Source organism: Gallus gallus, chromosome 1 (assembly GCF_016699485.2).
Source record: "Gallus gallus isolate bGalGal1 chromosome 1, bGalGal1.mat.broiler.GRCg7b, whole genome shotgun sequence".
In the NCBI taxonomy this organism is placed as follows: Eukaryota; Metazoa; Chordata; class Aves; order Galliformes; family Phasianidae; genus Gallus; species Gallus gallus.
Genome location: NC_052532.1, coordinates 84,745,750 through 84,773,743, shown reverse-complemented (window position 1 = coordinate 84,773,743; position 27,994 = coordinate 84,745,750). Strand labels below are relative to the sequence as shown.

Below are 27,994 nucleotides of genomic sequence, written 5' to 3'. Positions count from 1 at the left end.
CAGTATACTAGTTTGATTGGCTAGAACTGTGAAACACCCAGACAGATAGACTAGAAACAAATCCACATTATAAGCAGAAAAAAATCTACTTTATAAGCAGCCCCCCTCCATATTTTTTTTTCTTTTAATCCTATCTATTGCAAGTTGGGATTCACGCTTTCTGGTGCATCTTCCCATCGTGAAACCTGTGCTCATTTAGGGACAGGACTGTCCTTTGTTAGATGTCTGCAAAATGCTCACTGCAGAGACTTCCCTCAGGACTTTCAAAATCCTTCTCATACCCTTTCATATAGTATCTAATAATAAGCAAGAGTCAAGACCACAATTATTCAGCAAATTCCATTGCTATGGAATCACGATATGCACAAGACCCTGATAATATCTCTGTATTTTGTACATAACTTTGTTCCTAGACAACCGCACATAGGGTCAAGTGCTTTGGGAGTTTAGATCATTTTGTTTCCTATGCATTATCTAAGTGAGGAATTGCAAGCAGGCACAGAGTGCCTCCTACATTATCAGGAAGCATCTGGTAATTTGACCTACAGTTGCAGATGAAATTCTCTCCTTTGAGATTCAGATGTAAAAGTCCTGCTTGTTCACAATATCTAAAACCTTATTATTAGGTCTACTCTTTACCATCTTTCAAGATGCTACTGAGCTTTTCCTTTTACATTTTTTACACATCTGTGTAATCTCCACTCTTTCAAACCTATTTAGCTGTACGGATAATTGCTCTGAAAGCAATTAATGAAAGTCACCTTTATTTTGCACCAGACTTAATAGTGGCCACAAAGAAGGACTCATGTTACAGCATAACACTGACTGACTTCCAGTTAATCATGAAAGCTCTCCTGAAGTTGCTGGTAATACATTCGATTTCACAAACTATTTCTTTGTCTTCTCTTATTTTTTTGCCTAGAAAGCCCATAACAGCATTAACATGTAGCATCATTGCTATAGCTAAAATAGCCTAAGGCTGTAATCAGGGCAAGGAGGTCATCACTTTCTGATACAGGCCGCAAAACACAGTCTTGTTTGCATATTACAAAGCTTTTCTACATAAGAAACTCTGTTGAAAGATACAACCGTCTAAAAACTAGTGAAGGTGGCCCCAAAGCAATGGTTTGCTCTAGAACCAGTCAATAACATTCTTTTACCTGTTTTTCTAAGTATTTCTACAGCCTGGTCACAAGGCACTCCTGTCTTCCAATGCATGAGCACTGGGCTTATTCAAACATGCCCACTTCTTGGTCCTCTTGCTGTATTAACTTATTTTCATATCCTGTTCTCTGAAAGCAGGCACTGTGTTGCCTATCTGACCATCCTCTTCTCAAAACCCACTACAATAGAAATATTAATGATTACTTTCCCTGGGCTAACCAAAATCCTGGCAAAAGCACTCAGAACTTTTTGTGTCAGAAAATTCTCTGGAGTACCCCTGGGTAAGGTTTTGAGGAGCCCAGCATTTGGCACGTTCCTGGAAAAGAAATGAGCAGTTTTGCATTTGATTTCCCAACATCTCATGAGTTATTCCAATGCATCTAGCTTGTCATTTCATCAATTCAAATATTCACCTTTAAGTTCCTAGAAATTATTTGTTTGGGAGAAAGCAGGACGTGCTCTGTGTCTAACAGGAACAGGCTGCCTTGTGGAACGTGCATCGCTGTGAGTAAGAACCCTGGAACGAGAAGCTGAATCTTTCCTCAAAAGCCTGATGGATTGCTTTCCTTTTGTTTTGGCTCAGGGAGGATTCTGACACCATTTGTTCAGCCCTCCACACAATTGCTGAGCCCTGCATTTCTGAGGAAAAAAAAAAAATATCCTGCAATACAGAAAAATATGTCCCCTCACTTCGGAGGAGGCAGTAATGGGACCAGCAGGTCGTATAAAGAAATACTGCATTATAAAATGGTTGCTGCTCACAATATTTGAACCTGTAACTTGGAGAATATTATTTCCTGTTCTTCCGTGAAATTTGCAAAAGAAACACTCCCAGGACTGTAGGATCAGGACCAGATAATTAGCACGTAAGCGTTTGGGAAAGTATCAGTAAAATGTTTTTCTCAATGAACCCATGACTTAAATAGTCAGCATAAAGGAGACGTCTGCAGCATTTGCTCCCAACAGTCTCTTTCCTTACAGAACAGTAGTCTTCATAGAAACTTATCAGTTCACAGACCACTTTTAGATAGGATTGATCTTCCCAGTGCTTTGTAGGCTGAGATTGCAATCTCGCTGAAAAATAGTCAGGAAGCCACAGAAACAATAAAATCTTTGGAAGGAAAGCGATAACCCAGAGCGGATGGCAAGCTGAGTTAGTTCCTTGTGTCTGCTCCCCCTAATTCAGGAGTTGACTCAAATATTTCTCCTGTTTCACAACTTGACTTCTCCTCCACTGCTGGCCAGCAGCCAGCATTCCTGTCAGGCACAAGCAGTGGGTCAGAGCCCTTCCATGGACAAAAAAGGTGCTGTGAAGATAAAATCTTAAGTGCTTTCTGGCCAAGATCAGGCTGCTGCCATCATTTACTCATTCCTTGTCTTTCATGCCGTTGCAGCTGGGTTCGTACATCTGAAAGATGGGAGATAGTAATGTGTGAAGACTAAATGAACTATTCTATACTGAAAACAATAGGGAAGAAGCTCTGGGAGCAGATACAGCAAAACTGACTGTGGAAAAACTACCTTATGCAAAAGTGTATGGAATTCTCACGATCCAAACCATTTCAATTTTTACAGCAGATTTTTTTTCCTAAGCACTAGGAAGTGTTGCAAACATTTTATTCGCACTACTGCCACTGGAAGTAAGAAAGTAGTATTATTCTAATATTATATATTGCAATATTGAGAAAGAGACTGTCAAGCTACAGAAGAACAGTGAGTTAGGACTGGGTACTCAGAATATCAAGGAATCAGCTCTTGCCCACAGCTTAAAGTTACATTTCCACTGAACTAGGACATGCAGGACCTCAAATAGACTCCAGGAACTGACCACCTCTGTAAAAACACACAAACAGAGTGATCCCTGCCTGATCGATAGGGAATTGAAGTTCAAATATATTTTGTCACACAGGAAGTTTATGGAAAAGGCAGGAACTGAACCAGATGTTCGAAGGTCTGGCCCAGTGCCTTAAGCATAAAATAATGCTTTTACCTCATAAAAGTGCTCTAGACTAAAACCGATTTCTCTCACCTTTTACAATCTGTTTTAGTAAAGAGAATAGAGAGATATCTAGAAGTATGCTATTAACCCAAAGACTACTCCGTGATAAGAGAACATCCTTTGATGACTGTGGAATGTTATAAAGCTTTTACTTAAAACATTTAACAAAAAAGAGAGAGAGAGAGAAAAGAAAGAAGTGTCTGTTTTGTGGAGACAATTTCCAGACTTGGATCTGCTTTCCTCTTTTCCCTCTCTAAACTTGTTTTTTTTTAATATACATTTTTAACAAAATTACTCAGGATTGACCAACAGGGATAGTACTGAATAAGCTGGACAACATAAGTCCTTTTTTATCCACCATTAATTTTTTGTGAACACTTGGTAGGGAGAATGCACGGCTCCATTATCTGCACATCCCAAACTTCACAGGGAAGATATCCGTTTCAAAAACATTTTCCCTTTACGGCATGTAAATAAATCTGACCAGAGCTGCTGGGCAGAGAAAAACTCTTGTGCTGTCATCTCTCTATCCCTCTGGATGCAACCTGGCCTTGATAATCAGCCTTGGCTCCTGTGGGAACAGAAATGTGCTGACTAAATGACTGTTCCTGTTATCTGGGTCCCCTACTGTGCTGTGAGTTCTTTGCCTTAATTTCATTAACTGCCTTAAAGTTCAGTCGTGTGCAAAATGTCTTTTTTTCTTCTTATTACTCTTTTTTTCCTATCAAAATCTGCATTAAGGTAAATGCTATTGCTTAATGGCCAAATCAGCGGGGTGAAGCAAACAAAGAGCTGCACTGCAGGTTCGTATGTGAGTGAATGCCAATTCAAATCTACTTAACTTCTGTAAATTGATTTGAAGGCAGCACCAGATGTGCCACTAGATTTCCATTTATTCCTCATAGAAAGTCAATGAAATGCATGTCATCTGGAAATTGTCCCAGGGAAGCAGATGCAATATGTTTATTGAGTCTTTGACTGAAGACCAATTCTTGAAGTTTCAGATTGGTGTTCAGGGTGCAAAGTGCCTCTCAGGAGACTTCCAGTATAGTGGTAGGCCACAATGCAAGTAGAATCTGCTTTGTGTAATAAAACAGAGATTGAAAAGGTCTTCTGAGTAATTCTGTGGATGGAAAACTAAGATCAAATCAGATATTTATACCATAATATCCTTCTCTACCTAACTCAGATGAGAGTACTTTGCTTCAGTGATCATCGTGGTAATTCAGTTCAATTTTCTTTTCTATTCAAGAGTTCATTTCCTGTGGCCATTTTCTAAGATCTCAGTATTTACAGGAAACCAAACCCACTAACACATCCCAGTTGGAGGGGGTTTCCACTGCTCAGAGAAAGGTACTGAGAGGTACAAAAGTTCAAACGTAGTCAGCTGCAGATGAGCTCACCCTCACCAGTTCTCTGCAGCTGATTATAATAAAAACATCACCTCCCATGTGACCAGCTCTCACCATTGGAAAGCAATAATGTCATCTCCAGTGGGATCCTGGATGATATACAACTAGTATTAAAACACAGATATTTCTCCAGATTTCCCCGCAGCCTGTAATTTCCTTTAGTGGAAAGGACTGGCTGATAGAGCACAGTTTAGAGAGGATTAAGGGATAAATACTCTATCAATATTAAAGAGCAAAAAGAAAAGATGATCACCTCAGTAACACAGATTGCAGCTTGGCAGTCGGGGTAAACACATGGGACTGCTTTGACAGTAAGAGTTGATTTTTCTGTTTGTTTTGTTATATTTTGTAAAGGGAAGTATACAGCGTTGAATAAAATCAGTTGCTATTCGCATTTACTCCTTCAAGCTAAAAGTGTTCTTTCAGGTTTGATCAAATAGTCCATGGAAAGATTAGCTTCATGGGGCCTTTGAGCAAGTCAGTAAAGCATTTAGACAGAAAAAGTGTAATACAAGAAATTTGTTTTTCCATGCAAGACTGCTGTTTCCAAAAAATATCACAGACTTCTAAATTTTGCTGTGCCTGATGGCCTCAAGAAAGAGCAGAGACATTCCTATGAAAAGAATAAAGGGGAGAATACTTGCTGAGTAACTGTCTTTACTCATTAAAGACGGGCAATTACTTGCCTAATATTTAATTTGCAGCATTCTTTTCTTCCTTTCTGGAGAAAAAGGACCGTTGTATTACGCATGCCTGTCGTGAAAAAGGAGATTACTCACAAACAAAGGAATTCAGATATCCTGAGGAGCATCAGATAAGCATTACAATATGCCCCAGAGTTTGCTTGAGACAACATAGCTATGGGGAGGCTATATAATTTCTAGACACTCCTCTCAGCTAGTTTCCATTACTGAGCAGGGAGGTGTGTAGTAAAAAAAATGCAATGTCGCTCCTCATGGTTTTAGGAACTTATCTCCCATCTCTCTGTGTAGACAATATTTACGTGAACCCAAGGAAAGAAATATCCACCCAACCAAAGTGTCTCTGGAAAGACAGAATGCAATAAATACTGTCGGTAAATATTCTTACTGGGACGTATTCTTTTTCTACAGGGAAAACAGATCTTCAAAATAAAAGACACTGTTATTTTGACAGAATAAATGGAACTGCTAGCATTGCAGACTGACTAATCAGTGCTTTGGAAATTGCTGAATAAGTATGGCTTTATCTTCACAAAAGCCAAACAGACCTAAGAATGTGTATTAACTGCTGACAGTTTCAATAACTTATCTGAAACCATTTATAGCTCTTCCCAGTCTTCATTATTTCTCTGAAGAGAGATTGCTGGACTAAGTGGGCCTGAGAAGATGCATAATTTGTAGTGTACCATCTGTCTTCTTTTCTTAGGGCTACTTTCAAGAGGCTTCAGAAAGCGCAAAATGGGCCTACACTTGATAAAGCCCAAAATGTTGGGTGGGGAGGGTCATTTGAAAATCAAAAGTCCTCAAGGACTTTTAGGTAGGTATGTTAGTGCTGTAATGCTGAGGCAACACTACCAGAGTGCTTTAATGATGCAGTGATGCACAGGATTCTGACAATTAGTCATTATTGGTAACAGCCTGAAAGACGAGTCAGAGAAACCAAGGTTTGTCAGCCACAGGGTCACAGAACTGCAGGGGTTGGAACAGACCTCTAGAGATCATCAAGTCCAACTGCCCTGTTAAAGTAGGTTCCTTACAGCAGGTCACCCAGGTAGTTATCAAGGCAGGTTTTGAATATCTCCAGAAAAGGAGACTCCACAACCTTTCTGGGCAGTTCTTGTTGAACCTCATCAGGTTCCTCCCTGCCCAGTCTGCTCTCCAGTCTGTCCAGGTCTTGAATGGCAGCACAGCCTTCTGGTGTGTCAGCCACTCCTCCCAGCTTTGTACCATCAGCAAACTTGCTGAGGGTGGATTCTATCCCTTCATCCAGGTCATTAATGAAGATGCTGAACAAGACCAGACCCAACACCAACCTCTGGGAAACACCACTAGTTACAGACACTTCTCAGTCCACCCCATTATCCACTCTTCCAGGCTCTTCTCGGTGGTGTGTAGAGATAGGATAATGAGTAATGGCCTAAAACTTGAACATAGGAAGTTCCGTACTAACGTGCAGAACTTCTTTATGATAAGGGTGATGGAGTGCTGGAACAGGTTGCCTAGAGAGAATGTGGAGTCTCCGTCTATGGAAATATTCAAGGCCTGTCTGGATGCCTGCCTATGTGACCTATTGTAGGGTACCTGCTTTAGCAGGGGGGTTTGACTCAATGATCTCTTGAGGTCCGTTCCAACCCCTACGATTCTGTGATTCTGTGAAACCTTGTTTATTTGTACACAAGGTGACCAACTCACTAAACTATGTATTCTGCGGTAAATAGTCATGAATTTAGATTTTATATAATTCCTAATTTATTCTCTGGCACTTTTTAGAAGAAAAATAGCCAGCATGTATGTACACAAACAATTTGGTATGGTTTCCAAAAAGGTTTGGCTTTGGTCTAACTTACGCTGCCTGAAAACCCCACCTGTCATGAATTATGTTTGTTCTTTCCTGCTTATGAAAGAGGTACGTAGGCTGAGGAAGAAGAAAGCTAACAAAAACTGTGTGGAGGTACGGTGATGTAGATTGGAGCGTAGAAGTTAAAATGACATACTTCTTAGCAAAAAAAAATTACTAGGAAGAGTTTCTCATTTGACACACTTCTCTTTTATGTTCTTATGTATGGCTATCTGCTAAAGCAGCAGTGCTAAAGCTTCTAAACCAGGAAAGCTATCCCATCCATAACTAGGTGTTGACTTGGCTAGGTGTTGACTACAGTGCTGAATTTCTGGGTATGAAAAACTGGGAGTAGACTTTTTCAGACAGCAAGAATGATTTGACAATCATTCCATTAAAGCAGTCCAACTCGGAAAAGATTTTGTCACTCATTCCTCTAAAAAAGTCCCCAGACTTAACCAAATAGGATTCATGCAAGATAGTACTACCCAGGTTATATAAAAAGGAAAACTTAAATAATTTTGTGCATCATTTTTTCTGCAGATTCTTAGCTCTTGGTTTGCACTGAGTTAGCAAGTGTCAGAGTACAGCAAAGGCCAGCTGTTCCCTAAGGGTAAGGGAGCTTTTGAGGGGCCAAGCATGAAAAGAAGGACAGTAGGGCAGAGGCCCTATTACCGGACAGAATCCAGACCCATGGTAGTCAAGCAAGAAGAGCAGAGCCAGACTGGAGATAGCAGTCAGGGTCAGCCCAGAATCCACATCATACATGGTAATGCAGCACATCTGAGGAACACAAGTCAGAATCAGTGCAAAAGCTGAAATAATGAGGTGTACAGAGCAATTTACAAAGACTGCAGTAAGCAAGCTCTGCTGGAGAATCCTTAGATAGAAAGGAAGCACTAGTAACCTCCTGTGATTATCCTCTATGAACGTAACACAGAATCTGCAGCACATCGCCTTTACACTATTACCTCTCCCTGCCTGCACAGGTCATGTTTGTTTAAGGCAAGATAAAATATCTTCTAGGACAAGGGCCTCACTGCTTCCTTTCTTCAATTCTGATCTTGGTCAGCCCATGGAAAAGCAACATTAAAGTAAAAAGCACACTGCAGGCAACCCACCATGTCCATCTGCATATCAGTTTCACATTCAATTTCTGTACTGCTAATGCCTTTGAGAAATGTTAGAAGTACCCTGGAAGGAAGAAAACAGGCAAAGCAGCAGCTTCATAAATAGGGTGATCATTAGAGAGTTCTGCTAGCAATAAGACGTATGCTTAAATTTTATTTCAGTGAAAAACATTCGTAATCAGACAAGGCATTCCGCTTGACAAAGGTAGGGAGGAATCTCCCGTTGGATTTAGCTGTTGGGTCGAGAAAGGAGGAAAAAAATAGGAGCAACTTCTGCAATTGAATCAATGGGTAGGACAGTGCTGCTCTCTACTGGTGAGGAACACACATTGCTCTAGCAGTACACTCGTGCCTGGGCATACATGGAGGCAATGCTTGAAAAGGTATGTGAGCTATTTTAACAACTTTAAATAAAAGCTGTAATACCTATACAAATTTATATCTTGTCACTGTTAAAATTAAGCACTTTTTAAACTGAGGGTCTAAAGGCTTAGTTCCTTCTTCTGACGTTGTTGCTTCAAAGTAAATCCAGCAGTTTAATGCAAACGTGGTGCCATTGTTCTATGGTCAAAAAGAAATATTTCCAACTGATATTTTCTTCTTTCTTACCTTCTTTTTTATAGGAAAAAAATCATGGATTTTCACTGAAATGGGAATTTGAACTGTCTAAATAATAGCTTCAAATTTAGAGGGCGTTTGAGAATCAGTTCCAAGGGTTTACCCTAGGAGTTAAAAAAATACTATCTGCTCGGAAAACAAGTAAACACAAAAGTGGTGCTCTATTGATAGAATAACACGGGTACTTTCACATATTTGAAGATGGGTATTCACAAAGAACTCATAGTTTCAGATCCTAGAGGTTCAGTCTCACTGAAGCTGAAGATAAGAAGTTAAACACAATACCCAGAATTTAATCGTAGATAAAATACTAACTGAGTTTGTGACACACAGACACAAGGCTGAATGAAATGGTTGGCAATGGTTTGGATGTGGTAACTTTTGCAGGCTGGATCAGAGAGGATTCTTGGAAAGACTCTCTCAGGATTCTCCCCGTGTACTTCTCCATCTGGATGATAATGAGACTCCAGAATGGATTTTGACTGCCAAGAGAGCATGGCACTCTCCCTTACTGCAGGAGAGATTCCATTTTGACTGGAGGTGCTCATGGTTTTATCATCTGGTTCTCTTTAGGCATACTCAGACCTTAACACACCAACTTGCCTCATCACACCCACATGATACATGCCTATGACAGCTGTCCTAAGCATCATCAGCAGCATTCCCTGTGGCCTTTTCTCACAGTACTTTCACTTAGAAGTCTCACTACAAAACACTGTCCACCTTAAGTAAAACAGAACAACAAAGCACTGAAATGTCTAGTCAAGCAAACAGCCCTTCCTTGTGTAAAATCACTGAACGTGGCAAAATATTAAGATACACCAATTTGCTCATTTTCTTTTGTTCTATGTCTCTCCTTTGCCTGGGGGACTGTTAGTTACAGACACGGTTCGCATGTGGTCTATAGGTACTCTCGTCTTGCAAATTGTTATCAGTGTGCAGGTTATTCTGAAATAATCGAGCCACATCTTGAAGTCTTCCCCTTCTCTCAGGGCTGGTGTAGGCAGATTCTGTTCCAGCAGGCAGCAGGCAACCTGTTGGACAGTACTTATTTGAGCAGGACAGTTGCATCAGTCTTCCAGGAAAGGCTGACACTGCTTTTTCCACAGGCATGGATTGTCTTTGTGTGGTCCTTCCCCTCACTCCACTCCAGTAACTGAATGAACAGAGGAGCACCAATCCTAATGATGTTTGCTGAGCCCAGCACGGTCACCCAGCTAAGGGCCTCTGTGCAGGAAGGTAACAATGGTACTATACATTCATGCAGAATGACAAACAAGTCTCCAAAAGACATTAGGAAACATCCTGCAGTGCCTTGTTTCACTGCAGGAGCAAACTGCAGATGAGACAGAATGCCACGGCACGCAGGGAGCATTCATCACAAACAGATTGCTCATTGTTTTACATAAAGTAAGATTTGAAAAGTTGTCATGTTGCCCTCTCTCCTGGAAGGCTTGGTCACAAAGTCTGTTGTGGGACTGTGTATACAGCCAAAGAATTTATGGCTAGAGTCTCAAGCACAGTGGGCCTTGGTGGTCTATTGCTGAATATGTGTGATAGTTTTTATTTTTTTTTAATGTTGATGAGTGGCTATGATACAATATCAGTACTTTGTTCCACTTTTTTTTTTTCTTTTTTTGTGGCAGCTGTGTTACTTGCCAGCCTCAGGAAGGATTCACGGCGATTATGAGTGAATCTCAGCCTCTTCTCTGGTAGTCATGGCAGTGTACTCAGGCTGATGAGAAACTGTAAGACTCCAAGAAAGAGTTGCCCCACCAAGACACCGTGTAAGACAATCAGCTGTTTTTTCCTACTTGCAGGGGAGTTTTTGAGCTATGCTGCTACCCATGAGCAGCTGTAAATTAGCACCAGTAAGGGACAATCTGGCCTTAGGGTAATCCAGACATAAAGTCCCTTCAAATATCCCCAAGCTGAGTTTGCACTGAATATAATTATACCCCAAGGACAGAAATGGAACTGATGAAAATGTCATCTTTGTTGTGTTTGTTTTCTGAGAAAAGAAAATCCACTGGAGGTTATCAGAAGAGCAATTTTATTTTTAGAATACTCTTGTTCCCATGGAACTCAAGAGAATTTTTGTCTTTTACTTGAATGGGAACAAAACGTTGCCCTTGGGGAATGACTTCTTATGTTACCAAAAAAGAAATATGATTAGGAAAACCTGTGGAGTATATTTTTCATAGCAATTTGCTCTCGAAGAAATGTATTTCTAGAAAGAAGTGTTTATTGTTCATCCCGAGACATTATTTTGTCATGCTGTTAGTTTTATAGGGTACTGTTTTGGAATTTTTTCAATGCTTATTAAAATTAATATGAATCACAAGTTTTTATTAAGCAGTGGATTAGAGGATTGAGTCTCCTAGCAGAGTTTTACTAACAAAAAGAGAGAATACAATTTCACTTATCTATTTGATGCTGTTGCAATAAACTACAGTACGTTCTAGCACATACAAGTGTAGAGGAAAGATAAGGATAAAAATCCCATCTCTATACAGCTTAGATCTGAAAAAGAAAAGTTTTCCTTGTGTTGAAAAAACTTTTAAGTTTCTCCCTTTCTTTTTCAAACAAGCCAACAGTTGTCTGATAGTTCAGGGATTGCTAAAGCACTGACAAGCTACACTAAAACTAACATCTGTCAGTCAAAACAAAACACAGTTTTGAAACTGACATGGGATGCTTTTTAAACTATGTGTGTTTTCAAGCAATGACTGGAAGATAATTTCTCCTCTATTGACATTTTGCTATCCTGTAATTCTAAACTCAGTTTGTCCTTCTAGCAATAGATTAGCAACCAGGTGAATATATCCCTGATAGAGAGAAGTTAGAGGTTGCAGTTACGCGATTAAAGTCAGTGCTCTTGAGGGCAGGTGTGATGTGTGTCTATAGTTAGGGTTAGGGTTCAGAAAAGGATGAGTTTCACACATAAATTTACTGCAAGATCTTATAAACGTGGTGGGTCTAGCATAAGAACTAGTGACAGCAAGGATTTATGCCTTCTGGCTGGCTGCAATGGGAACAGGTGGCAGCAGCTTTACTGTTAAAGGTAGTATAAATGCATAGTTTGGTCTGTTGAATGCGTGGTTTGGATTTAGGAGAGCAGTCTGTAGAATTACTTATCTCACTACATCACAGCAGCCCTATAGTCCTTATTTCAGAGTCTTTTTTGTAGAAGATCAGATGATGCATCCTAGAGGCAACAGGAGTGACTAACTGTAGTATAGGTCACTGTCATACTTGTCCCTGCAGAATCCTAACCCTAACTACAAAAGGGAAACTTGCATTTAATGTGTGCTTCTGTAGTGTTAGAATCAGGGCTCATGTCTCAAAGGATGATTGGCTTTGATAGCGAAACTGGTAATTCTCTAATGCTTAAATAAAGGGGGCAAGAAAGGAGAGGAAACAGAGATTATTAACAAATCCAGTCCATCAGGGTGAGGCTGGAAAGGAAGAGTACAGTCTATATGCTATAGCACTGAATAGAGGATGGGTAGACTTTAAGATATGATTATGATTAGCACTGGGTTTAGTGTCAGGCTTTAAGGAAGTACAAGTCATAAATAAGCATTTATTACTAAATCCTGCCAGCTTTTTTCCCTTCAGTAAAAGGCAAATTTCCAGCAATGAACTGTCAATGAATCATAGAATCATAGAATGGCCTGGGTTAAAAAGGACCATAATGATCATCGAGTTTCCACCCCCCTGCTACGTGCAGGGTCGCCAACCACGAGACCAGGCTGCCCAGAGCCACATCCAGCCTGGCCTTGAATGCCTCCAGGAATGGGGCATCCACAACCTCCTTGGGCAACCTGTTCCAGTGCGTCACCACCCTCTGAGTGAAAAACTTCCTCCTAATATTTATCCTAAACCTCCCCTGAATCAGTTTAAAACCATTCCCCCTTGTCCTATCACTGTACAGCCTCGTAAACAGTCATTCCCCCTTCTGTTTATATGCTCTCTTCAAGTCTTGGAAGGCCACAATGAGATCTCAACAGTCAACAATTACAGTGTAATAGGACTACAGACAACACATCTAGCACTTACGCAGATAGAGTTCAGGGAAGAAGAGGACACAGACCTGAATTTGCTGTAGTTCCTATAGAATTTGAAGAGACAATCAGTGCTAGTGCCAGGAAGCTGCTTTACTCATCGTTAAGTCTGAAGTTCGTGACATATGCTATTCTGTCCAGAAGGCTATCCTAACAATAGCATCCTCTTTTTCTGTGAAAGAGAAGATGGAGAGCTAAATCGAGTGTTGGATCCTACCAGACTGATAAGGAATAACTGAGGTGAGGGTTGATGCTTGTAGATGTCAACAACACCTTCATAGTATTCACTTAGGATAGGGTGAGTAAGGTTACCTGCAAGTGAAGGCCCTAGTCTGGATATCTGGTTTCCATCTGGAAAGCAGAGGTTGGAGGGTTGCCTTTGTTGCTGGATCCCGCCAGGCCTCAGGTTCCAATTTCTGAACTGGCTCTCCTCACAATGAAGAACGTATAATTCATCCTACAACAGAAAAGAGTAAATGAAATAAGGATGAGGCAGTTGGTAGAGTGGCTTAGGAGCACAGGTGTGGTAAAAGATGATCAATGTCTTGGTATTATGTACATCAGTTCCTTAAGAGGCCAAGAAAGAAGAGCTGAATTTGGATTTAGGGATCTCAAATATTAGTGTAGCTTCTTGCAGGGAATGGAGGCCTACAGCAAGGAGCAATTCTACTAAGGGAGATCTTCTCAGTCTTTCTGGAATTTAAGAAGAAATTCAGACTCAATGTTGAAATTGCAATTCAGGAAAGCAGAAGCTGCAGAGATCAGCTTATTATTGGAGTCTTAGTTCCGTAGTGCAGGATGAAAGGCACTGCGAGGAAGAGACTGTGCTTTCTGCATGGGCCAGTAAGGTTTTCACTGAGAGCAGAGCAATGGTTGGTGCTACATTTTAGGTAACCTATGCCTGAAAGGCTTGTTCTGTTGCTATGTTCTGCATGACCAGGAATACCCATTTCACTGTTGATCTTTTTAATAGAGAACAGCGGGCATTTGACAGAAAATACAGTATACGTAAGATTCTGGACAAGGTTTTACATTGGAATTTGCTTTGGATTTTCAGTACTTGTTCCATCTTCAACACAAGCCTTTACAGAACTGAGATGAAGACTGACATAAGATTAATTACTTTCAACTCAGATTTGGAGAAATGTTATGGTACAAGTCCTGTTCAGCTGGGCTGGGGATTGGAGCTGGCAAAAGACATTGTACTTACATCTGGTTATTTTTGGAGAGAGGTAGGTGTTAACAGAGGTCTGATGAAGGAAAGTGATAATATTTTAATGATACCTTTATGGATTATTTATGAGACAGAATAAAATTATTTGCTGTAAATAATAGAAAGCAGACAAGAAATTGCAGTTTTGAACTGCTTTTGAGAATGGTAAATTGAAACCAAATACTAAATAAAATAATGATAGTTGTGTTATAATAAATGCTTTGATTAGCTCTCATTTTTTATTTTATTTCCACTGTCATGTTTCCCAGAATGACTTTTTCTCCCCTACTTTTCAGTTTGACTACCTAGGCTAAAACTTCTGCTCATAGTGCTGTATGTCTTTGCCATATCTAGTTTAACTTTATGCATGCAGGAAGATAGAAATACAAGAGTTAAAGAGAAAAGTAGTCATCCATCGTATTAGTGAAAAAGTAAAGATTTCAGCTATTTTCTGTCTTCCCACAGCACAATACAGGGTAGCACATGAAGCATGTTAAACAGGACACCGCATAAGGTTCCACCATTCACCCCTGTTGCTTTCCTTGTTTTGCAAATAAATGCAAAGTTTCAACATTCAGAGTTGTCCTTCTGGCAAGTTTTATGAACGTTAAATATTCATGTATGAAATCTGTTCAGATCAAACCTTGGAATAATAGTGACTTTGTTCACGACCAATTAAAATGCCATATAAATTTCAGATTCTGCCATCTGAGTAGCTTGAATGCAGAGAATGAAGGACAATATCCTGTACTCCTAATTTAATTTTCCCATCAGTGTTTGTTTGAACTCTGTCTGTGGGTCAGGACAATGAATGTCTGTGCAAATACTTTCTACTTACACCAGCCAGGACTATGCGTGCATAATTCCAGCTAAAATTTCAGCAACAGATTATAGTCAGTTAAGTTGTCTTTTCCCACATAGAAAATAACACTTTCAGATTGAAACCTTAATTAATGGGCTATATCTGTCACTTGCCTGTGGCAGAGCTTTGATTTTATGCAAACTGATCCCCCCTCTGGCTCCAGATCTTGTCTGGAGTTCGAGGAATCTTATAACCTTCAGAAAATAAAATTTTATTGAACTTGGAACAGTCCCACGAGCATCAGAGCTTTGCTGCGCACACAGGGAAAACAGAAGATAAGTAAATGGCAGAAGAATGCAGTGACTCACTTAACCTGAAGAAAGAAGGTAAAACTCGAGGAGGAAGACACTAACAGGTAGAGGCCGCAGTTCCCCTTTGGGTCAGCTGGAAGTGTTTTTCCACTCACTTCTAGTTTTTTGCTTTGCGAGTCCAAGTATCATCAGCCTTGAACTTGGCAGAGACATGGAGGTAGAAAGAGGTGGAAAGGGCACTTCCATGCTTCTCAGCTTGGAAAAACAAAGCAGGAACGTCTGCCAAAGAAACCTCTGGTTGCTCTGGAATCTCTTGAAAGCCCCAAATATTGTCATTTCCTCTGGTTTTGTGAGCAGTATCTGAACAAGATTGTATTGCTAAGTATTCCCATGGTCTTTGCATGCACAAAGACAAGTGAGACAATATCAAACAACTACATTTATTTCACACTGATAGAACAAAGAGCCACACAGCTTCCAAGAGGGTGTTCCCTCAGCATGACACTGAAGACAGTTTGAGGACAGGCTGGGTGCTCCTTCTGATCACAGTCAGAGCTCCTGGAAACTTCAAGATGGCCTACTACCATCAGAAAGGACACAGCTGGCCACTTGTGGCTGAGGTGAGACCTTACTGCTCTCTTCCAATGTCTGAAAGGTGACAGCAGCGAGAGTGGGGTTGGTATCTTCTCACTGGTGACAGGATGGGGGGAAATGGCCTCAAGATACGCCAGAGTAGGTTTAGGTTGGATTTTAAGAAGAACTTCTTTACAGAAAGGGTTGTTAAGCAGTGGAATAGGATCCCCAGGGAGGTGGTTGAGTCACCATTCCTGGATGTGTTTAAAAACCATTTGGATGTGGTGCTCAAGGACATGATTTAGCAGAGGGTTGTTAGGGTAGTATGGTCAGACTGTGGTTGGACTTGATGATCTTGAAGGTCTTTTCCAACCTGAGCAATTCTATGATTCTGTGGGCAACATCATGCAGCAAAATTCAGATTTAACACGGGAACATCCTCTAAGCATGAATGGCAGGAGACAGGATTTAGGTGTGGATCACTACCAGGCCCATTTGCAAAAGCTGAGTGCATAGTCAGATACAAGATACTCAAAAGATATTCAGAAATGGACAGTGATTTAGGCCCTCTGAAACACAGCATCAAGTGTTGCTACATTTTTTACTGCCAGTACAGCGTACAGAACAAATGTGAAATAAGTCCAGCTAACTCACATTATGAAAGAGAAAACTAATTCCTTTCCCACAGTGTGTTTCTCATACCCAGACCACTATAAACACTGAGTACTGCTTCAAACCCCCACCTGGCTTGGCTCCCTCAAAAATTAGTCAGGAACAAATAGAAATTTAACAAATATGTTGCAGATCTTCACTAATTGAAACAGTACCATCCAGAGTAGCTGGCAAGACTTCTGATGCTCTCCAGATGTAAGCCTGATGTAAAGATCATGGTGGCTACATTTTATACACTGCAGAGCAGGGCATGAAGAAAATGTATGGTACTTCAGAAAAAGATGCTATTTAAACTCACTGGCAATCGCCAGGTCTCCTTCCAGTGTTTCAAAGCTTCTTCATGGCTAAGATCCCATTTCCAAGGACCCCAGATTCTTCTAATCCATATCTGCAACACCAGTTTACTGCACTTTTTCATGATAATCCCACCCTTCCCATGCTGCAGAATGATGATGGATGGAGCTTCTCACAGTCATGATTTTCTTTAGGATAGAAACCAGGGAGTGATGGAATTAAGAGGGGAAAGGAAAAATAGTAAATCCGAAGTTTTGGAAGAGACAATAAAAAAAGAAATCCTACAGTTTAAATGTTTTGTTTTGGCAGAACCAAAACAAAATTATCCTGACTGCAGATTTGAAGGTGGTTGTTGCTATTTGGCATTTGGCTTTGGCATTTCTGTTCTCAGAGCCATTCAGATAGCGAATGTGCTCTGGAGCTGTGACTCAGAAAATGAGATCTCCCAGGTGGGGTTTTCTCACCGAGTAAATGCACCCAAAATCCAGGCAAAGCACCACAGGAGGCTTATATTGGAAGAATGTTAGTGTATTGATGGATCCCCAGACCCCCCTGGGATACACTAGGTTGATAGCCACAATGACATAAGCTCTTCCCAGTCAGTTTTTCTCTGCCTCTGCTCAGTGACCTTCAGATAAACATCATGAAAGCTGATAATCACATTCCATGAACATTACTTAGAACACACTTTGGTGACTTCAGCTACAAACATTTCCTCCCATTTTTCTTCTTGTTGTAATCACTGCATGACTTCAGTAGCTTTAAATACTCACTATCACAGTTGTTTTAACCTATCTGCTTTATACTGGCCAACCTATCTGCTTCTAATTTCTTTTTTGCTATCAAAACAAGCTTACGTAATGACCAAAGATGGATTTTTTTAGTTTCAGACCATTCCAAACAAGAAATCTAGACTACTATGGAATACAATCATTTATAGATACCAAGGAATCATACCTTTAAATCAAATTTTGTTATGACAACACGGGTTTTCTGCCCCACTGCTAAGTGAAGGGACTGCAGAGCAATGCTTGGGGCTAAAAACAGTATATTGAAGACTTGTTACTGTTCAGTTCTGTAGGACAGAATTCCAGACAGAAGAGGACCGGCATCAGTACTTATGCATTTGGAAGTGCATGACTTACTTCAGTTTATTTTCTTAGTATTTCTGATTGGCTGCAAGCTTTTCAGTCTGGCCTTGGCAGTGCCACAATTAAAACACAGATGAATTCCTATCATGGAGAGGGAGAAGAAACAGCAACATATACCATGTCATTTATAGAAGCTGTCACCTTTTAAAAGTTGCTAAACCCTCCTTACCTAGAAAAGGCGTTTATCTTTTCACTGCCCCAGGCATCTGATTTTCCTTTTCTCTGTTCACTTCAGCTTTCATCCTTTCAGATAATCAGATACAAATGAAAGGGACTCACCAGCATTACAAGCCCACAGAAACTCAATAAGGAGTGACTCCAGGAAGAAATCCTTCCCCCAGTGGCAATCAGCCCTTAAATGGGGTCTAGGAGAGGTGCAGCCTGGCTCCACCCCTTCTGGTCACACAGCTGAATTGCCTTCACCTGTGCTCCTGTGGCGGACTCAGTGCTTTCCTCAGGTGGTCAATCAGAGGTTCAGGCTGTGATTCAACAGTTCCCATACAGTATCTCAAGAGTTCCATATCTCTAAGATATTTGGAAGCATTTCATGACAGTTGCCAAAATATGTAATGCAATTAAAATATTGTGTTCTGGAATTGGCACAGTTGAGACTAATCCTCTTCAGCACTCTAACTCAGAAATGAATATTTCTAATGACTCTGTTTATCGCAGTCTTGGGGTTCCTTGTATTTGGACATGGTTTCCATCAGACAGTTAAAAGCCTAGGATTAACCTTCAACTTATTAAAGTACTAACTCTTTTCAATTGAGAAGCACAAATCCCCCCACCAGTGAGAAAGAATACAGTTCTTGGCTCGTTCTTAGGTATATTTTACATTTTAAAAGTGAGAAAATGGAGACAATGAAGTTTCACAGCCAGCAAGTAGCTGTGGCAATTACAGCTCCCGAAGATCCTCACTCCCCACTCATGCATTGCCCCCAAACAGACAGCACTACAGGCATTTGCTTGTTCTCACTTTGTTCTGAAACAAAACGGACTGAAGAGACAACTATGGGGAGAAAAACCTTGTAGGAACTTCCATCTTTTAATTTACTTTACCAACATTCTGCAAGTAATTTTTTTTAAGTTTACCTCACCACACTACCAAACATAAATGAAACACATTGACTGTGCCCAGAATTGGATGGAACAAATAAAATGCAACATTTATTTTCCTTGGAAAAACCAAGTTTGATGATTCTCATTTTCTCCTTCATTTTTGTATATGATCCTATAACTATGAAAAATTAAATGATGAATGGAAACCCCTCTGTGGTGTTCAGCTGCAATGAATGCAGCATATTCCATTTGCTAATGAAAGAAAAAAAATAGCTTTCCACTTTTTTGCAAGCCAGATGCAGAAACGATACTTAGGCCTTAAATACGGTAGGGACAAATGGTAGATTTGTTGGAGGTAATATTTCTCCCCTTTGATCCAAGATAAATTTTAATTCAATTTCAAAATATAAACAAAACATGAAAGTCTTTGGAGTACTGCCATCGGTGCAGAGTCTTTCATTAACTGTATCTCATTAGAGCTAAGGAGAGATTCCCTGCAATATACTTGGAATAACATCTTACCACTTCTGTCTGAAGAATACATCTGTTTACATAAGTAGGTTGATCAGAGACAGTTTCTAGCCAAGCAAATGTTCAAGAAGATTAATGATGAACACATGTTCTATTTTATTATCTAAAACAACACCCAAATTCTTGACTGAAATCTAGGTTATGTGATGACGTAGAGAGTTGGTTAGGGGTATTTCCTGTTTTCAGAGTGTTAACCCACTGTGTCCACTTTTGTTGCTCTTCGGAGAATGCAGCTAGTTTCATTTTTGCAGAAGGATTTCACTTAATTACTAGGGAAATAGTGATTTTTTGTTTCTGCTGTTGAGCTGAGAAATGTAGGGCTGAGAGGTAGCCCAAAAGTGTATGCAGAGAACAACCACACGAAGGACAACAACCAGATTCCTAGGAAAGGTGGCTCCTCTCTCATTTCAAGGTTTCCTGCAGTTGTTAGGATGCCATTAAAATGTATGGCACAGCACCAGGTTTGGCATTATCCAGGTTCACCAGAGAACAAGTAACTTGTTTCTGCTTCTCTTTGCTCATGGTAGTCACACAAGGATCCAGTCTGCTAACCTGGTAAACAGCTTGGAGGCCCTTTAGGTCTTCAGTGCTTGTAGATAATTAAATAGCATTGATCTTACCAGTTCATGCAATTCAACAGACCTGAGCATGTTAACCTATGTATTATAGAGAAATCCAAGCAATTGAAGCTAGAAAGCTGAAGAAAACTGCAGCTAGAAATGGTCATTACTGTGGTACTAGACATCAGATACTAGATCTGGGTGTCCTGGTGGACAACAAGTTGAAAAGAAGCCAGCAATGTGTTTTTGCTGCAAAGGCAGCCAACTGTTTCTGTGGATGAGTAAGGAAGAGCATGGCCTGCCAGACAAGAGAGGTGATTCCTCTTCTCTACACAGCCCTGGAGAGGCCATATCTCAACAGCTACATCCGGTGCTGGGCTTCCCAGTCAAAGAGAGATATGAAGACTTGGGAGCCAGTCCAATGAAAGGCCACAATGATAGCTGGTGGATTGCAGCATATGACAGGAGGAGAGACTAAGAGCTGGGATTCTCTACCCTTGTGAAGAGATGCATCAGAGAGAAAACTTATCAACAGATATGAATACCTGATTTGGTGGACATAAAGAAAATAAAGCTAAGCTTTTCTGTCATATCCAGTGGAAGAACAAGAGGCAAGGGGCCCAAACTTAAAATAGAAGAAGTTCAATTTAAACATCAGAAAAAAATTGTAAGGGTGATTCATAACTGAAGTAGGTTGCCCAGAGAGGCTGTGTGTCTTCATCTTTGGAGATATTCAAAACCCAGCTGGGTATGGCTCTGAGTAATCTGTTCTTCTTGGACCTGCTTTGAGTAGAGGGGCTGGAACAGATGATCTACAAATATCCCTTCTGACCTTAATTATTCTGTCAATCTGTGATTGCAGCCTTATTTATGCAATTCAGTCCGATACTTTAGGGACTTGCTATTCATATCACCCCTGCACTCAATACAGAGTCTAGTTCAAAAAAGCACATCCCGTCTGTGTATTCAAAATCCTACGCAAAATGGTTTCTTAGTGCCTAGACAGTGACACTTCAATATTGTCTTTGACATCTACTTTATGCTTCACAACTCTTGTTGTGTTCTGTCAGTCAGTAGGGGAATGTAGCAAACGCTCCTGCCCTGAATAAGGATGGCCAAGCGCCTCATTCTTGATGGATCTACAGCCCAAAGTCACTTCCATTTAGAATTTCAAAACCTTCATCTCACAAGGTAGAACAGCCATACTAAGTAGTGTGCAAGTTTCCTCCCCTTATGAAGCTGTCGAGCTGTTTCTCTTAGAGAGAGACAAGGAGACATTTACTTCTGTTTGTGACTGTTCAGAGACTGCTTGAAGCCTACGCTAACAATGGCAAATACAAAATGGAATAACTAGCCCCCAAGCATTTAGCAGGACCTACCTTCTTGTTCTGCCACATGTTGCAGTTTTTCTGTCCAGGACTGCATTACATATTTCATGTTACAGGGCTGTGAAAATTACTTTTGCTTTTCCATTTCATTTTGTTTCTCTTCAGCAATGGCAGTGGCATAACTGTCAGCAAAGACTGAAGTATCACCAACCCTTGGCCCACATCACCCTCAGACAAGCCTGCCATGAATAAGTTGATGACCATCTCCACTTAACAGAGAAAAAAGACAGGGTAAAGCATAAACCTATGGGTTCCAACTTATAACTGCAGGTGTTTCTAGCAGTAACAGTTGCAAAGGGCACTTAACCTCAGCCCCACAGCTGTAAAGAAGTAAAGAGTGTGATTTGGGATGACTGTGGCTAGTAGCTACCTAAGCCACAGAAGTTAGGCATAACTATGTCAGAGCAGCATGGCAAACATGTGGTTCAGTGGAAGGAGAACCCAGGACTTACAGTTGTTGGATCTGATCTCCACTTGATGTTTTCTCCAACAATACATCCAGTCCTTGCCAACTAATTCTAAATGATTCATTTTGTTACTGGATAGTTATATTTTGTGGGTAGCCACTAGTCAGTTTGAGTTATTCACTTCTACAAAATACTTCCTCTAGAAAGTACTGTAAACAGAATTAATTTTTAAATAGTTTGGGTTGTTTGAAAGCCATGAGCAATGGTTATTAATATTGGCACAGCATAGGTCACATGCTAATGATTCAAAGGATGGAAACTGGAACATTTTGGACAGAACTGATGTTTTTACATTCACTTGCCTTATATCCAGACACTCTGGTGGCAGAAGTGTTAATTATACCCAAGACAGCAGACTGGGGAAGTTACAGGTACTAAATACATGTGGACGTGGTAAAATAAATCTTTAGATGAAGAAAATCATGTATATTCAAGTAATTTATTCTCCATTTGTTGGCTACAACACGCAACTCTATCATGCGTCTATTCTGAAAGATGAGGGGAAACGAGTTTGTCATGCTGAAGGCAATGGAAAGTATGCTTGATATAGCATGCACAAATATGGACATGAAACTGGAAGGCTGTACCGCTAACAACTCTTACAGATGCAAAGAAGCATGCACCCAGATTCCCAAACAGCATACTGTGATGTTTTGACTTGAAATCTCTTGCACTGAAACTAATTCTTGTGATAAAAGAAATGGCTGGTCCCCAACCAGCAGGCTCAATAAGCCAAGAAAGCTTTACACTTGGTGACTGCAGCCTAGTTACCACTAGCAGAACTCAACAATATTCTGCTTCTCTAAAAAAATAAAAATCTCCAAGGCTTGCCACTGTTTGGAAAGAACCTATAGTTTTGCTTGGTTGTTTTGTTTTGTTTTGTTTTTTTTGCACATGTCTAGACTGGTTTACTGCTTTTCAGTGCAACTTCTTGTCATGGTATCACAGCCAGTAAGAGCTTTTTGACTGCTGCTGACCAAGGCAGACTATAAGTAGTCTTCAAAAGCAAAAGAATTTGCCAGCAACTGAGTCAGATTTAGCTGCCTGCCAGGAATTTGCTGCAAGCCATACAATACAGTCTTGAGTCACCTTCTAAAAACAGACTTGATTAATATGTTCTTAACAAGAGAAAAAAGACTGAAATTCCCACTTGCTTTTATGCCAGGACTCTGCCATGCTCCCTTCTTCTCCAAAGTCAAAGCACTTAGCTTGATTTCAGTATAAATGGCCGTTCAGAATGTCACATTCAGTGACGAACATGACCAGGGACTGCCTGCATGCTGGGCCTTAATGAACACGGCCTTTTGTGGAGAGGAGCAGGAGCTATATGCAACAAAACACAGACATTGCATTGGACTGTAAAAGAAGAGTGGCTGCCTGGATGTTCAGATTCCTGAAGGTAATGCCCACATTTCTCACACTGCTGTATGAAGGAGAACAACGTGACGGTGGAAAACAACTGAGTTTTTTAGGAAACTGAAGTTCTTGTTGTTTAACTCACCACTAGGTGTCACGACTTCTTCATTTTTAAGCAAACAGATGAGTTTTTCTATGCCTAGGGAAAAAAAAACCCAACAAAACTCTGGGCGAAGGCAGGAAGCCAGCATATTAGCCAAATATTCAAGCTGGCTCCAAACTAAATTCTTTTCGGTAAAGTGAGGTTGGTAGATAGCACATTGAGAGAAAAACGAGAAGTCATTCCCATCAATTTTGCAGACTGCTGCCATGACTGACCATACTGAAACACTGAAAATGCCATGAGTGCAGGTAGCTGTAGAGCTCAGCATTCATAGTGCACCACAGAGCTCCCTTATATTTGTCTGCCTTACTCTGTCAAAAATCAGCCCCACACTCAGTAGACTTACAGGTATATAAAGGTGAAAATAATTTCCCTCACATCTGTGAAATTACTCCCTCAGTGTGTCTCAGAACAGCTGATTTCGTGAAGTCAGTTACTACTAACAAACACTGCAATCTTGATAGCTTTGGAGGTTGATGAACACAGAGAAACAGATTTCAAACAACTTTCTACTATCTCTCTCTATGCCACGTACTTCCATGCTGCTGTGCTCTCCAGGGAAGTTTCACCACCTCCTTCTTTTCTGGCTTTTCCATTGGGACTGGATTCAGTGGAAGTGTGCTGGGTTTACACTCACCACAGAACCATGAATCGTGTCTCCTTTCTTGCAAACAGACGATTGCCACCACAAGGGGCTGGAGCACACCTGATTTTTGATCCCATGGGTTAGATGCAAACCTGCAAAGGAGTGAGGAGAGCTCTCTCTCCTTCTCAAGGCTTCCACAGTGGGATTAAAAACGTGAGGTGTAGACTTGTCAGAACAAAGCCAAGCAATGACTTCAGGAGAGCGCTCTTCCCTTGTGTTTCTGCATTTCCTGTCGCATTTAATGCTGAAGGCTCCGTGGAGAACATGAATCCACCAGCCCGGAATGAGGCAGAGACCTGGTACATCAGACTATGCGCTTCTGGGCACTTCTTAGGAACTTGGCAGCAAGATCTAAACAACTTATTATTTATTTAATTAATTAAAGCTAAGTCTGAAGTGGCTGCCCTGTATGGGCAGATGGCTTTTTTGTCTGACCCCCACATAGAGAGCACATTTGCTGGATGATTTACAGCTTACTCTGGGAGCCAAAGGAAAAATCCAAACATTGCTGGCTGCAGTTTGATTTTGTTTGATCTCTTAAGTAGTTTAACATGGTACTGGCCTTCTTCCCCCATTTTAGGTTTCTCCCTTCCAGAACAACAGGATGAATTCAGTGATGCAACTTCTAAACCACCTACGTATTGCCCTGGGCTGGAAAAAAATGTAATAATTGCCTTTAAGATAAGAGCTCTTCTGTTTCTTTTTGGGGGACATCCCACAGAAGCACAGGGAAACCCAGAAGGGAACCTCATGAGTGACTTCTTCTCAGGTGCGATGTTTTTACTGTAATGTACTATGACTTTCCATCTTCCCATTTTATTATTTAGGAATTTGAGAATCAGCACTTGCACGAGAATTTAAAGCTACACAGTTTCCTCCATCCTTCAAAGTAAAGCCATGGCACTGGGTGGTCTTGGCACTGCGCGTTCATATGGGGCTAATAAAGGTGATTTTTCTCAGTACAGAACCTGAGATATCTGATTCATGTTGCAAATGTGTAATTAATCTACTGCATAAATTCAGACTGATTCACACTCTATATTCTGTGTTGAAGCAACACAAAAAGATTCCGCTCATTGGGATGCAGCGGACATTTTGGACATTTGTTTCTAAAGGGACTCCGTTCTGACTTTTTTACTTTTTTGTCAGAATCCCTTCAGTGTTTACTATTGTTCACTTACTAGTCCCTTTGCTCTTAGAGAAAGTTATATATCTTCCTCTTTTTTTTTTTTTTTTTTTTTTTTAGGTTTATTTACATTGGGCATTTGACAATATTTTGTGTCTAATTTCCTTCACTTCTATTAAAATTGGAAAACAAAATGGAAAAACCATTGAAAAGCAGGGGAATTCAACAGCAGGTGCTAGGAATAAAATATTTTCCACTCATACTTTATATAAATTGAGTGATTTTCCAATTTTCAGAGTCTTTAATTTATAGCTGTAGTTAAATGATAACTGTACTTAAGAAATATAGGATAACCTGAACACTGGATATTATTTATTTATTGCCTGTTATAGGGAACTAGAGTATAATGCTTGCATTTCTTTCATAACCCCTGATGCCCAACTACCAAAGCACTGACAAAATTCATCGTGCTTCCCAGGTCTTTCCACATCTCTACAATTCATAGAATCATAAAATCATAGAATACCCTGGGTTGAAAAGGACCACAATGATCAGGTAGTTTCAGCCCCCCTGCTATGTGCAGGGTCGCCAACCACCAGACCAGGCTGCCCAGAGCCATATCCAGCCTGGCCTTGAATGCCTCCAGGGATGGGGCATCCACAACCTCCTTGGGCAACCTGTTCCAGTGTGTCACCAGACACACTGGATTGTATGCTAAGTTTCTTCCAAATGTATTCTATCCATGTCTTCTCTGGTGTGGTTTCTAGCTCCCAGTAAACTCTTGCCTTGTATAAGGACAGATAAAGCAGTAGGATCTTTACTCTATGGAAAGTAATGTCTGATAGGAAACTAATAAGATATATCTTCAGAGACCCAGATATTTTGCTTTAGCCAAAAGTTATGTATGGGCATCAACTATGAGTAGAAGAGAGACATGTTCTTTCATGAATTCCAGATAAACTATACAAACTGCTGACAAATAAATTCTGGAGATCTGTTAAGGCTCCTGCAGTGGTGTTATCAACACTACAAACTGACTTGACATGAAATATATACATTTTGCTAAAACGTGATCACAGATGATACCTGAATTGCATAGTAGCAGAAAGCTGGGCTAAGACATAGTGGAGACATCTGATTAAACTCTTGATTAGCAGATTTAGGGATGCATGAGCCTTGTTGGAACAGAAGTTGTCCTGAGCATATGCAGAAACACAGCTCTTGGGAGGCTCTTTCTAGGCAAAGCTGGAGGATGTGAGTGATTCACAAAGTAGGATTCCACACATGGACTTAGCACCTAAACTCCATTTAAATCTTACTTTAGGGCTGAAAAAAAAGAGCATTATGCATTTGATCTGTACTCTTTTCTTTATTTCTTCTCAAAAACAGGGAGATGGATATGAAACAGTTTTTTTAGTGTTCCTCTAGAACTACTACTGAAAAGCACCTCATGGGAGGTAGAGAGTATTACCTGTACAGGGGGCACCAGATCTTACCTGTTTCACAGCAGTGAAGTAAAGATCAGGATGCTACATCATTCTTATTATATCCAGAGGGATACAAAGCACAGGATCACACGATAGAGCAAGAAACATAAGAATATTGCCCTGATAAACTATGAGTTGAACACCAAATCTGAAAGACTTCAAGCAAGGAACTCAGCTGCTCTTCTCTTGTAAGTATACTTAGGTGCTGACTGGAGATGTACATCTCTTGATGAGAGATGGCTGCAAACTGGCTTGTAAAAATTTGGCTAATGATGTTCACTTGCTGATGTGTTTTGGTTTTTGGCAGGCAGATCAATATGTGATCATGCATAGATTAATTATAATGCCTCTGAAAATAGAAGATATCTAGTCAGGGCTACACTGCTAGAAAACTATCCTCTGCCTGTATGGAAAAGTCTCTTCTGAAGCAGAAGAATGTGACTGAAGGCTAAAACCATCATAAGGGGTCTCACTCAGGGGGCTAAAATGAAATTACTGAAGTAATTTCAGCAACCCTTGTAAAAGGCAGTCATAGCTATGTCTTGAAGGCCCAACTTAACCCTGGGATAAGTCACAGGCATCTGCTTCAAAAATGCATGTCAACAAAGAGGCTGCTGAGATGAAATTGCAACTAATAGCCAAACACGTGCTTCATAAAAAATGCACCCAAAGGATAAAATCCACACCAAAAAAGAAAAAGCTGTTTTCACTGTTGTTTCATAATGTTCCTTAAACAGCAGATGGCAAAGATAGTTGCATGCACTTCTTAATGAATGAAATCCAAACAGCTATCTCCAAGCTGTTTAAAGAGTGCCATTCACCAGTGGGTCATTCATCAGTGATGCTGTTTAATTTACTGGTCTTTTTCTTCCAGATACGTGTGCCTAAAGCACTCATTTATGACAATGGCCTGATTTTCACGGCAACTGTTCCCATGTGCTCCCACCGGAACCGTAGTTTCCAGAGTCTCTAAAATAAGTCTGCTCTTCTGAGTGGTTAAAGATGGCTTTTAGTTGTGTAACTTTTGGGCATCCAATATCATAAAGTTTAGGCCAAATGGAGAAAGTTAAAGCAGATCTCAGGCAGCTAGTAAGTCCTGCCAAACCCCAGGGGATGGTTTATTCATCAGATTTTATAAACTGAAAACGGTGTCTTTGCTATCTGGGAGTTGCACAGTCAGTCAGAAAGCCAGTCAGGTGTCAATGCTGCAAGCAGCACCCAAAATAAATTCTTTTGTAGAATGGCATGTCTCCAGCCAGCTGGACCA

General features: G+C 40.5%; 1 protein-coding gene across 2 annotated transcripts in view; it reads right to left on the bottom strand.

Moving 5' to 3' along the window:
- Positions 1–27,994, bottom strand: part of DCBLD2 (discoidin, CUB and LCCL domain containing 2) — a 310,431-nt gene that overhangs the window by 57,621 nt on the left and 224,816 nt on the right. For both annotated transcript variants that reach the window (XM_046939846.1, XM_046939850.1), the window contains 2 exons: positions 13,241–13,385; positions 12,958–13,100 (listed from right to left, as the gene is read on the bottom strand). The gene's annotated coding sequence lies outside the window, so the exon portion shown is untranslated. The remainder of the gene's footprint in view (positions 1–12,957; positions 13,101–13,240; positions 13,386–27,994) is intronic.